The following is a 12,319-nucleotide window of genomic DNA, read 5'->3' on the forward strand; positions in this document are numbered from 1 at the left end:
GGCAAATTGATTCGAATTTCGTATTGGAAAATTTTCACTGCTGGCATTTGGCCAGCAAAGTAGAGGAGAAGTAGTGATGTAAAGTTTCTGATTATCTGTCCTTGCATCAGTTTCATGCATTAAATTCCATGGAAACAGTAAGCTCAGTGCCCCCCTGGTGCTGCTGAAAAAGTTGTTCTATGGCACCAGGTCTCTCTCTTTCCTTCTCTACATCCTTAACAATACAAACCCAGCAGTACACTGTACAAGCATCACAATCATCTACATGACAGAGATACAAACTTGACTCTTCATGAAACATAGGAGAAAGGCAACAGCAAACCACCTTCATTGGGACCTTGCCTAGAATGCTGATGCAGGCTTCCAGAATCTGAAATCCTCCCCCCCCCCCCCCCCCCCCCCCCCCCCCCCCCTCTGCCCGACCACCATGCTCATTTGATGAGTATGGGAATACTTTGACTGGGTCTCACATAATTGTACTTTGTTGAAACCGAGTCAAATGCCTTTCAGAAGCCGAAAAATATGTCCGCTACCTGACTGACTCAACTGATGTGTAGCACAGCCTGTTTGGTAGAATTAGCCAGTATTTCACTGTCGCCTGACAGGCATCACATAATTTTATTTATTTATTCTGTTGCTGCATATTGTGTCCCTGCATGGGAAAGCAGTGCACACACACAACTAAGATAAATTTAAACCTGAATGAGGCCTTGAAAACCGTTTCTCATACTACCAAAAAGACTAATATTGAGTGGTTGCCTGTTCTGTCCAGTATTGTTCCTCCACAACTCAGAAAAAAATCTGGTTCACAGAACTATGGAGAGCTCTTTAAATACCAGAGCCCCAGCTCCAAGTAGGAGAGAATGGAGTCCCACAAGAATTCATTTCTAAGTACTATTTTCCAGAATACACCACCTATACACATGAAGTCATGCAAGCCACAGGGTCACTATTTGCATCCCAGATGTTTTCTGTCACTGATTAGTAGGAAGAGTACTGGAATGAACATCCACCCCAGAACACGCGCCTTATTGAAAATCTAACAACTAAGTTGCTGCCTTAGGGAAACACAGTAAGTATTTTGTAATTTTCAAAAATTTATATACTGTTATGGCACAGAGTAATACGGGTTCCAAGTTATAAAATTTTTAACAGAGTTCAACCACTTTGACAAAAAATAGGCCGGTTACTCCATGATTAGTGGCAGATGGATGCAAGATTGATAGGCAGCACAATCTGCAATTCTGCACTAACTGAGTGAGAGAGAGCACAACAGCAGGAAAACAGAGAAGGACAGCCATTAAGCAAAATAACAAGCATGCTCGTTCATGCCGTGGGATGCCACAAGAAGCAATAGACATGCTAGGGAAAACACTCATAGACCAATTTAACTAGCTCCTAAGAGAGAATTAAAGCAAGGGTAGCAGAATAACAGGGTCACATGTGATCATCACTAGTAAACTGCATGTCACAGAACTATGGAGAGCACTTTAAATACCAGAGCCCCAGCTCCAAGTAGGGGAGAACCATTCAGGTTAATGGGAATGATGAAGTCCATATCAATGACATTCCATTCCGTGAGCATGTTGTTTCAGTTAATCTCAGATCAACCAGCTCAGCACCAGCCAGCCACGGAGCACCACAGATCTGAACTCCACTGATGAACTTCATGCTGTGTCACATCATCCACTACTGAGAGAGATGATGAACTGCCAGCAGCAGTGGAGTACCAGGTACTGTACTCTCTGAGTGTGAGACAGAAGACAACCACCAGGCTGGCAGTACTTGGTTCAATGCCTGTCGTCTACACCACACTGTGGATGGGGTGATCCAGGGAAGAAGAGGCATGGAGTCTAATCGAGTACACTCCCTCAGCCAGTAGCAGCTACCATGCTGTATCAGACTGGACTAAACATCTGTATCTATTTGATAAACTTAAGAACGAAAGGAAGAAAAATGTTATCATAGCAGGTGATTTTAAAGTAAATGTGATAAGTCATGACTATAGCTTAAAAAAGTTTATTGAATTAATTCAGAACTCTGCATTAAGCTAAACTTTTGTGAATTCACTAGAGAAAATGTTCATTCAGCTACTTATGTAGACAATGTGTTAGCAAATTACTTTTGACTGTGAAAACAAGTTCTGGCACCAAAAAGTCAAAAATAAACTATACAGGATTACTCCAGGATTAAAATATCTAGTGCTAGAAAATTAGAAATGTTATAAAGTTGTTTGAAGGAGTTGTCAAAACTGTCAAAATAATGTCAAATAATAAGCTGATTTTAGGACATAATAATAAATTTAAGGCAGTTTGGTCTGTTATTAAATCTGAATTAGATACAGTAGTTAATCACCAGGAAATTTCAAAATTAAACAAAATAAAACTTTTTCCAGTCCTGTTCAAATATCTTGATGCTTTAATAAATTTCTCATAGATGCAGAAAAAGCTAATGCTAATGTGGTTATTTACCAAAACAGTGTACATGTCTTTGGCCCAGACCAGAATAGTGGGACTACACTGGGGAGGACGATGGTTCAAACCTGTGTACGGCCATCCTGAATTTGGTTTTCTGTGATTTCCCTAAACCACTTCAGGCAAAAGCCAGGATGGTTCCTTTGAAAGGGCATAACTGACTTCCTTCCTCATCCTCCCATAATCTGACAGGACTAATCACCTCGTTGTTTGGTCCCTTTCCCCAAATCAACCGCCGGCCGGAGTGGCTGTGCGGTTCTGGGCGGTACAGTCTGGAGCCGAACGACCGCTACGGTCACAGGTTCGAATCCTGCCTCGGGCATGGATGTGTGTGATGTCCTTAGGTTAGTTAGGTTTAATTAGTTCTAAGTTCTAGGCGACTGATGACCTCAGAAGTTAAGTCGCATAGTGCTCAGAGCCATTTGAACCATTTTTGAACCAAATCAACCAACCAGCCATCCACAATGGTGACGCCCTTGTGGCATTTAGTAAAGTCTCAGCTGAAGATGTATAGAATGCTATTTTGTCCTTAAACAAAAACTCTACAGGATGGGACCAAGTACATACTAAAGTAATTAAATTTGTCTATCATAAAACTGCACACCCTCTATCTTTAATAATCAATCAGTCATTTGAGCCAATGACTGGGAAAATCCCCACTTCATCGCTACCTCAGAGATGCTGTTTCCCACGGCTGTTGCGCCGACTATAACACCAAGTTCAGATTCACTTAAATCGTGATAACCTGCCTTTGTAGCAGCAGTTACCGATCTAACAATTGTGCCAGACACTTGTTCTCTTATATAGGCATTGCCGACTGCTGCAGCGTATTCTGCCTGTTTACATATCTCTGTTTTTGAATACCCACACCCGTGCCAGTTTGTTTGGCACTTCAGTGTATATGCTTATGGCTACTGTGCTGGATCTTTTTATGTCAGCACAACTTTAAATAAATACAGCGAAACAGAGTGTTTATAACTTGCTTTTCAGGGTCACCATGAATTATCTCGAGTATGTAACAGAACATTTCCACATCATCTCATATATTTGTAAAGTTTGTCTGGTTACTCTGATAACTGAGGACAGAGTGTATAGTACATGAAACGTTCTTTAGGAGAGATGAAAAGTCATTCACACTCATTTGGAGTCTCATTAATAGCAGAAGCTGCTATGCAGCACTCTTATTCAAACACAGAGATGTCGTGGTATGCAGCCCACCCTACTTAATACATAGAACAGATTCCACCCCAACCTAACCTCCTTGACCCTGCCAAAACCTGATGGAAGAGATCGGACACACCATGACCACACTGTCAGCTGATGTTATCAGGCCACCTCTGGCAGCGGTGTGTGACGAGCGTTGTCGGTGCCACTGTGAACGCAGCCTTAGTTGGTGTGCACAGTAGTATGCACTGCCCTCTACTGCCAAACAAAACAGAAAAGCTTAACTCCTTCCGAATATGCCTTGGAGGCTCGACAGTCCCAACCGGCCGCTGTGTCATCCTCAGCCCACATGCGAATATGGAGGGGCATGTGGTCAGCAAATTGCTCTCCTTGCCGTATGTTAGTTTATGAGACCGGCCTCTACCGAGAAAACCCAGCAATACTGCTAACATCTTTCACGAACTAGGTAGCATTGAGCGAGTTTTGAAAATAACCCGCCCCCCCTCCCCCCCTCCCCCCCCTCCCCCTCCATACACGTGAGACGAGTTTTGCAAGAACGGGCTGTATTCTCTGTGATATAAGTGTGGAATAAAGCCAGTTTTGCTAAAGGCGGCTGCACAGTTTTTTAGAGAAAGCTGAACAGTGTATGTTAAGAAAAAAAATATTTTTTGCGAAAAAAAGATGCATGAAGTGAGTTTTGCCAAAACGCTCGTTAGTTGTGGTCCTAAGAATAGGATGTGATATGAGAGAAGTGGAGTTTCATAATAACGGATGTTTTCAGTGTTACTGCAGTGTGTGTGTGTCTGGAGGGCAACAGAACACTCGAAACGAGTACCAAGTCCGGCTGCACGGCGCCAGATAAGCGTGCTCTGCCAGAGGGAACTGGACGCAGCTGCGGTCGCCCAGTCCCCACCATGACGTCCCTCAGGCTGGCCGCTCTCTGCGGCTCGTTGCCGCCGCTGCTGTTGCTGCTGCTCTGTACCGTGGCCGCTACGGCAGCTTACGAACCAGGTACGCAGCTACCTCACCACTTCTCCCTACGTCGCCTTGTGTTGTGCTCCTGGTACGGTCCGCTGAATGCTGGTGGTGACTATAGCAAGGATCTACGCGTGCGGATATCGGCGGATATATCCGCAATAACAGTTACATCACTACATCCACATATACATGATGACTCTTTAATCCAAAATTAAGTGCCACCTTTAAGCTAATTCTCTACCGTTACACTCTCGAACACAGCACGGGAAAAACGAACATTTAAATCTGACATTGCGAGCTCTGAGAATTATTTTGTTATGATGATTGTTGCTCCCTACGTATGTGGGCACCAATAAAACATTTTCACTCTCTGAGGTTGCCGGTCTGTTTGGCCTAGCGGTTCTAGACGCTTCAGTCTGGAACCGCGTGACCGCTACGGTCGCAGGTTCGAATCCTGCCTCAGGCATGGATGTGTGTGATGTCCTTAGGTTAGTTAGGTTTAAGTAGTTCTAAGTTCTAGGGGACTGATGACCTCAGGTGTTAAGTCCCATAGTGCTCAGAGCCTTTTGAACCATCTGAATGACTCTCTGAGGAGAAAGTAGTTGACTGAAATATCACAGGAAGGTCCCGCGCAGCGACAAACCCCTTTATTTTAATGACTGCTACCCCATTTCGTATATCATGTCAGTAGCACTCTGTTCCCTATTACGTGGTAATACAAAACAACCCACCCCCCCTTTCCCCGCCCTTCTTTGAACTTTCTCGATGTCCTCCGTCAATCCTATCTGATACGGATCCCACATCGCACAACAATACTCCAGAAGAGGACGGACAAGTGTAATGTAAGCAGTGTTTTCGGTAGACCTTTTACATTTTCTGCCTGTTCGTCCGATAAATCGCTGTCTTTGGTCTGCTTTCCCCTCAACATCGTGTACGTGATCGTCCCAATTTAAGTTATTCGTAATTATAATCCCCGAGTATTGAGTTAAATTTACAGCTTTTAGATTTGTGTGATTTAACGCGTAACTGAAATTTAGCGTATTCTCTTTAGTGCTCGTGTGGATGACTTCACACTGTTCGTGATTTAGAGTCAAGTGTCACTTTTTACACCATACAGATATCTGGTGTAAATCATTTTGCAATTCGTGTTCATCATCTGATGACTTTACATGAAGGTAAATGACAGAATCATCTGCGAACAATCTAAGAGGATTCTTCAGATGGTCTCCTAAACCGTTTGTGTAGATCAGGAACAACAGAAAGCCCGTAACACTTTCTTGGGGAACGCCATGCGTGGTATAACTTCTGTTTTACTCGGTGACTTTCCGTCAGTGATTACAAACTGTGACCTTTCTGATAGGAAATTACGAATCCAATCGCACGGCTGAGACAAGAGTTCGCAGGCAAGTAATTTAATTACAAGTCACTCGTAAGGGACGGTGTCAAAAGCCTTCAGGAAATCCAAAAACGTGGAATCGATTTGACTTACCCAGCTGATAGCACTTCGTGTCTAAAAGTTAAAGCACAGCGTCAGTAGTACCATCTTCGTGTATTTTAGCCTTACAATACGTTAAAGCAGCCCCATAGTCAGGAAATGGGTGTAGGTGAACGAATTCTGGGATCCTGCACCGACGGCCTAGGCAACTTTCAAGTGAATGTACGCAGGTGACGTAGTAGTCTGTTAATTGCATGCGACTTTAACTGCCGAGTGTAGACTGGGACGTCTATGAGATTCATTGCAGTGGGCGCAGATAGACAGTCTTACGAGGTATGTCGCATACATTATGGATAGAAGGCAACAGGCAGATTTCATATTTCTAGATTTTAGGAAAGCATTAGACATGGTATCCCACGGTAGAATGTTGACAGAGGTCCGACAATGCAGTTTAGGATCCCATTTATGTGAGCGTATCGAAGACTTTTAAAGTAATAGAATCCAGTACGTGGTCCTCGACGAGCAGCGTTGATCAGAGACAAGGGTGCAGTCAGTAGTGTCCCAGGGGAGTGTGACAGGACCGCTTTTATTGTCTGTATTCACAAATATTCTGACGGAAGGGTGGGCAGCAATCTGCTGTTGTTTGCTGATGACGCCGTGGTGTACGGGAGAGAATGGAAGTTCAGGGGCTGTAGGAGCATACGACTTGGACAGAATTTCTTGTTGATCTGATGAATGGCAGCTTACTCTGAAAATAGAAAAATGTAAGCTAATGCGGATGAGTAGGAAAAACGTTACTATAACGTTCGAATACAGCATTAGTAGGGTGCAGCGTGACACTGTAACGCTGCAAAGCGATGTGAAATGGAATGAGCATGTCAGGTTGGTAGTAGGGAGGTGAATGCTCGACTTCGGTTTTTTGGGAGAATTCTGGGAAAGTGTAGTTCATCCATAAAGGAGTAAAGGAGACGCTTTATAGCTGTATATCATTCTTGAGTACTGCTCTAGTGTTTGGGATCTCCACCAGGTAAGACTGAACGAAGATACCGGAGCAATTCAGAGGTGTGCTACTAGATTTGTCACCGGTAGGTTCGGTCAGCGTGCAGGTATTACGGAATTGCATTGGGAACTCAGATAGGAATCCCTGGAGACGACGCAAGGCTGTATTACAGAAATTTAGGAAACCGGCAGCTGAGGCCGAATGCGGAACGATTCTGCTGCCACCAACGTACATTTCACGTAAGTACCACGACAATAAGGTGAGATAAATCAGGGCTCATATGAAGGCTTACAGAGAGCCGTTTTTTCCTCGCTCTGTTTGCAAGGGCAACAAGATAGGAAATTACTAGTAGTGGTACAGAGTACCCTCCGCCACCTACAGTATGTACCTACGGACCTACAGGATGTAGATGTGCTTTTGAACACGTTTTCTGAAAACTACACTCCTGGAAATGGAAAAAAGAACACATTGACACCGGTGTGTCAGACCCACCATACTTGCTCCGGACACTGCGAGAGGGCTGTACAAGCAATGATCACACGCACGGCACAGCGGACACACCAGGAACCGCGGTGTTGGCCGTCGAATGGCGCTAGCTGCGCAGCATTTGTGCACCGCCGCCGTCAGTGTCAGCCAGTTTGCCGTGGCATATGCATACGGAGCTCCATCGCAGTCTTTAACACTGGTAGCATGCCGTGACAGCGTGGACGTGAACCGTATGTGCAGTTGACGGACTTTGAGCGAGGGCGTATAGTGGGCATGCGGGAGGCCGGGTGGACGTACCGCCGAATTGCTCAACACGTGGGGCGTGAGGTCTCCACAGTACATCGATGTTGTCGCCAGTGGTCGGCGGAAGGTGCACGTGCCCGTCGACCTGGGACCGGACCGCAGCGACGCACGGATGAACGCCAAGACCGTAGGATCCTACGCAGTGCCGTAAGGGACCGCACCGCCACTTCCCAGCAAATTAGGGACACTGTTGCTCCTGGGGTATCGGCGAGGACCATTCGCAACCGTCTCCATGAAGCTGGGCTACGGTCCCGCACACCGTTAGGCCGTCTTCCGCTCACGCCCCAACATCGTGCAGCCCGCCTCCAGTGGTGTCGCGACAGGCGTGAATGGAGGGACGAATGGAGACGTGTCGTCTTCAGCGATGAGAGTCGCTTCTGCCTTGGTGCCAATGATGGTCGTATGCGTGTTTGGCGCCGTGCAGGTGAGCGCCACAATCAGGACTGCATACGACCGAGGCACACAGGGCCAACACCCGGCATCATGGTGTGGGGAGCGATCTCCTACACTGGCCGTACACCACTGGTGATCGTCGAGGGGACACTGAATAGTGCACGTTATATCCAAACCGTCATCGAACCCATCGTTCTACCATTCCTAGACCGGCAAGGGAACTTGCTGTTCCAGCAGGACAATGCACGTCCGCATGTATCCCGTGCCACCCAACGTGCTCTAGAAGGTGTAAGTCAACTACCCTGGCCAGCGAGATCTCCGGATCTGTCCCCCATTGAGCATGTTTGGGACTGGATGAAGCGTCGTCTCACGCGGTCTGCACGTCCAGCACGAACGCTGGTTCAACTGAGGCGCCAGGTGGAAATGGCATGGCAAGCCGTTCCACAGGACTACATCCAGCATCTCTACGATCGTCTCCATGGGAGAATAGCAGCCTGCATTGCTGCGAAAGGTGGATATACACTGTACTAGTGCCGACATTGTGCATGCTCTGTTGTCTGTGTCTATGTGCCTGTGGTTCTGTCAGTGTGATCATGTGATGTATCTGACCCCAGGAATGTGTCAATAAAGTTTCCCCTTCCTGGGACAACGAATTGACGGTGTTCTTATTTAAATTTCCAGGAGTGTATCTTGGGCAGCTACTTCGACAACCCACACACAATGGAAATATTTTAAAGCCGGCCGTTGTGACCGAGCGGTTCTAGGCGGTTCAGTCCGGTACAGCGCTGCTGCTACGGTCGCAGGTTCGAATCCTGCATCGGGCGTGGATGTGTGTGATGTTCTTAGGTTAGTTAGGTTTAAGTAGTTCTAAGTCTAGGGGACTGATGACCTCCCATAGTGCTTAGGGCCATTTGAATCATTTTGAAATATTTCAGATTTTTGTAGCTACATACAGGTCTGACCTTACCGACGGCGTCAGTATAGGAACAGGGATTAGTCGTCATCATCTTGCCGTAGTGACTATGGTTACTAAAGTTAATAAATACGCGAAGGAGGCTAGGAGACTATTCATGCCAGAAGAAGCAGATAAGCTGCTTGTGGCATCCCATTCAGAAAATGAATGGACATCATTTTGTTTCAATTTGACGGACGTAGAGAAATTATGGATAAAGTTGTTTAAACTTTGTAACTCATGCTTTAGAGAAGTATATGCGGAGTTTAGTGGGTTGAGGGCGAAAAAGAGCCGCTGCAGTTTGACAACGAAATTAGGAAATTTCTGAGGAAGCAAAGGCTGTCGCACTCTCGGTTCAAAAGAGAACGAGCAAATGACGACAGCCGACTGTGCGACCTTGAAAAGATCTATGCGCGAGACATACAACAAGTGCCTACGCGATACTTTAACAAAAGATCTAGGAGACTAATTCTGGTCCTACGTAAAATCACTAAGCGTGTCGGAGGCTTATGTCCAGTCACTCGTTGACCAGTCTGGTGCGGCAGTACATCTACATCTACATCTACATGTATACTCCGCGAGCCACCTTACGGTGTGTGGCGGAGGGTACTTATTGTACCACTATCTGATCCCCCCTTCCCTGTTCCATTCACGAATTGTGCGTGGAAAGAACGACTGCTTGTAAGTCTCCGTATTTGCTCTAATTTCTCGGATCTTTTCGTTGTGATCATTACGCGAGATATATGTGGGCGGTAGTAATATGTTGCCCATCTCTTCCCGGAATGTGCTCTCTCGTAATTTCGATAATAAACCTCTCCGTATTGCGTAACGCCTTTCTTGAAGTGTCCGCCACTGGAGCTTGTTCAGCATCTCCGTAACGCTCTCGCGCTGACTAAATGTCCCCATGACGAATCGCGCTGCTTTTCGCTGGATCATGTCTATCTCTTCTATTAATCCAACCTGGTAAGGGTCCCATACTGATGAGCAATACTCAAGAATCGGACGAACAAGCGTTTTGTAAGCTACTTCTTTCGTCAATGAGTCACATTTTCTTAGAATTCTTCCTATGAATCTCAACCTGGCGCCTGCTTTTCCCACTATTTGTTTTATGTGATCATTCCACTTCAGATCGCTCCGGATAGTAACTCCTAAGTATTTTACGGTCGTTACCGCTTCCAATGATTTACCACCTATGGCATAATCGTACTGGAATGGATTTCTGCCCCTATGTATGCGCATTATATTACATTTATCTACGTTTAGGGAAAGCTGCCAGCTTTCGCACCATGCATTAATCCTCTGCAGGTCCTCCTGGAGTACGTACGAGTCTTCTGATGTTGCTACTTTCTTGTAGACAACCGTGTCATCTGCAAATAGCCTCACGGAGCTACCGATGTTGTCAACTAAGTCATTTATGTATATTGTAAACAATAAAGGTCCTATCACGCTTCCCTGCGGTACTCCCGAAATTACCTCTACATCTGCAGATTTTGAACCGTTAAGAATGACATGTTGTGTTCTTTCTTCTAGGAAATCCTGAATCCAATCACAAACCTGGTCCGATATTCCGTAAGCTCGTATTTTTTTCACTAAACGTAAGTGCGGAACCGTATCAAATGCCTTCCTGAAGTCCAGGAATACGGCATCAATCTGCTCGCCAGTGTCTACGGCACTGTGAATTTCTTGGGCAAATAGGGCGAGCTGAGTTTCACATGATCTCTGTTTGCGGAATCCATGTTGGTTATGATGAAGGAGATTTGTATTATCTAAGAACGTCATAATACGAGAACACAAAACATGTTCCATTATTCTACAACAGATTGACGTAAGCGAAATAGGCCTATAATTATTCGCATCTGATTTATGACCCTTCTTGAAAATGGGAACGACCTGCGCTTTCTTCCAGTCGCTAGGTACTTTACGTTCTTCCAGCGATCTACGATAAATTGCTGATAGAAAGGGGGCTAGTTCTTTAGCATAATCACTGTAGAATCTTAAGGGTATCTCGTCTGGTCCGGATGCTTTTCCGCTACTAAGTGATAGCAGTTGTTTTTCAATTCCGATATCGTTTATTTCAATATTTTCCATTTTGGCGTCCGTGCGACGGCTGAAGTCAGGGACCGTGTTACGATTTTCCGCAGTGAAACAGTTTCGGAACACTGAATTCAGTATTTCTGCCTTTCTTCGGTCGTCCTCTGTTTCGGTGCCATCGTGGTCAACGAGTGACTGAATAGGGGATTTAGATCCGCTTACCGATTTTACATATGACCAAAACTTTTTAGGGTTCTTGTTTAGATTGTTTGCCAATGTTTTATGTTCGAATTCGTTGAATGCTTCTCTCATTGCTCTCTTTACGCTCTTTTTCGCTTCGTTCAGCTTTTCCTTATCAGCTATGATTCGACTACTCTTAAACCTATGATGAAGCTTTCTTTGTTTCCGTAGTACCTTTCGTACATGATTGTTATACCACGGTGGATCTTTCCCCTCGCTTTGGACCTTAGTCGGTACGAACTTATCTAAGGCGTACTGGACGATGTTTCTGAATTTTTTCCATTTTTGTTCCACATCCTCTTCCTCAGAAATGAACGTTTGATGGTGGTCACTCAGATATTCTGCGATTTGTGCCCTATCACTCTTGTTAAGCAAATATATTTTCCTTCCTTTCTTGGCATTTCTTATTACACTTGTAGTCATTGATGCAACCACTGACTTATGATCACTGATACCCTCTTCTACATTCACGGAGTCGAAAAGATCCGGTCTATTTGTTGCTATGAGGTCTAAAACGTTAGCTTCACGAGTTGGTTCTCTAACTATCTGCTCGAAGTAATTCTCGGACAAGGCAGTCAGGATAATGTCACAAGAGTCTCTGTCCCTGGCTCCAGTTCTGATTGTGTGACTATCCCATTCTATACCTGGTAGATTGAAGTCTCCCCCTATTACAATAGTATGATCACGAAACTTCTTCACGACGTTCTGCAGGTTCTCTCTGAGGCGCTCAACTACTACGGTTGCTGATGCAGGTGGTCTATAGAAGCATCCGACTATCATATCTGACCCACCTTTGATACTTAACTTAACCCAGATTATTTCACATTCGCATTCGGTAATAACTTCACTGGATATTATTGAAT

This window comes from Schistocerca serialis, chromosome 12 (genome assembly GCF_023864345.2).
Source record: "Schistocerca serialis cubense isolate TAMUIC-IGC-003099 chromosome 12, iqSchSeri2.2, whole genome shotgun sequence".
Lineage (NCBI taxonomy): Eukaryota > Metazoa > Arthropoda > Insecta > Orthoptera > Acrididae > Schistocerca > Schistocerca serialis.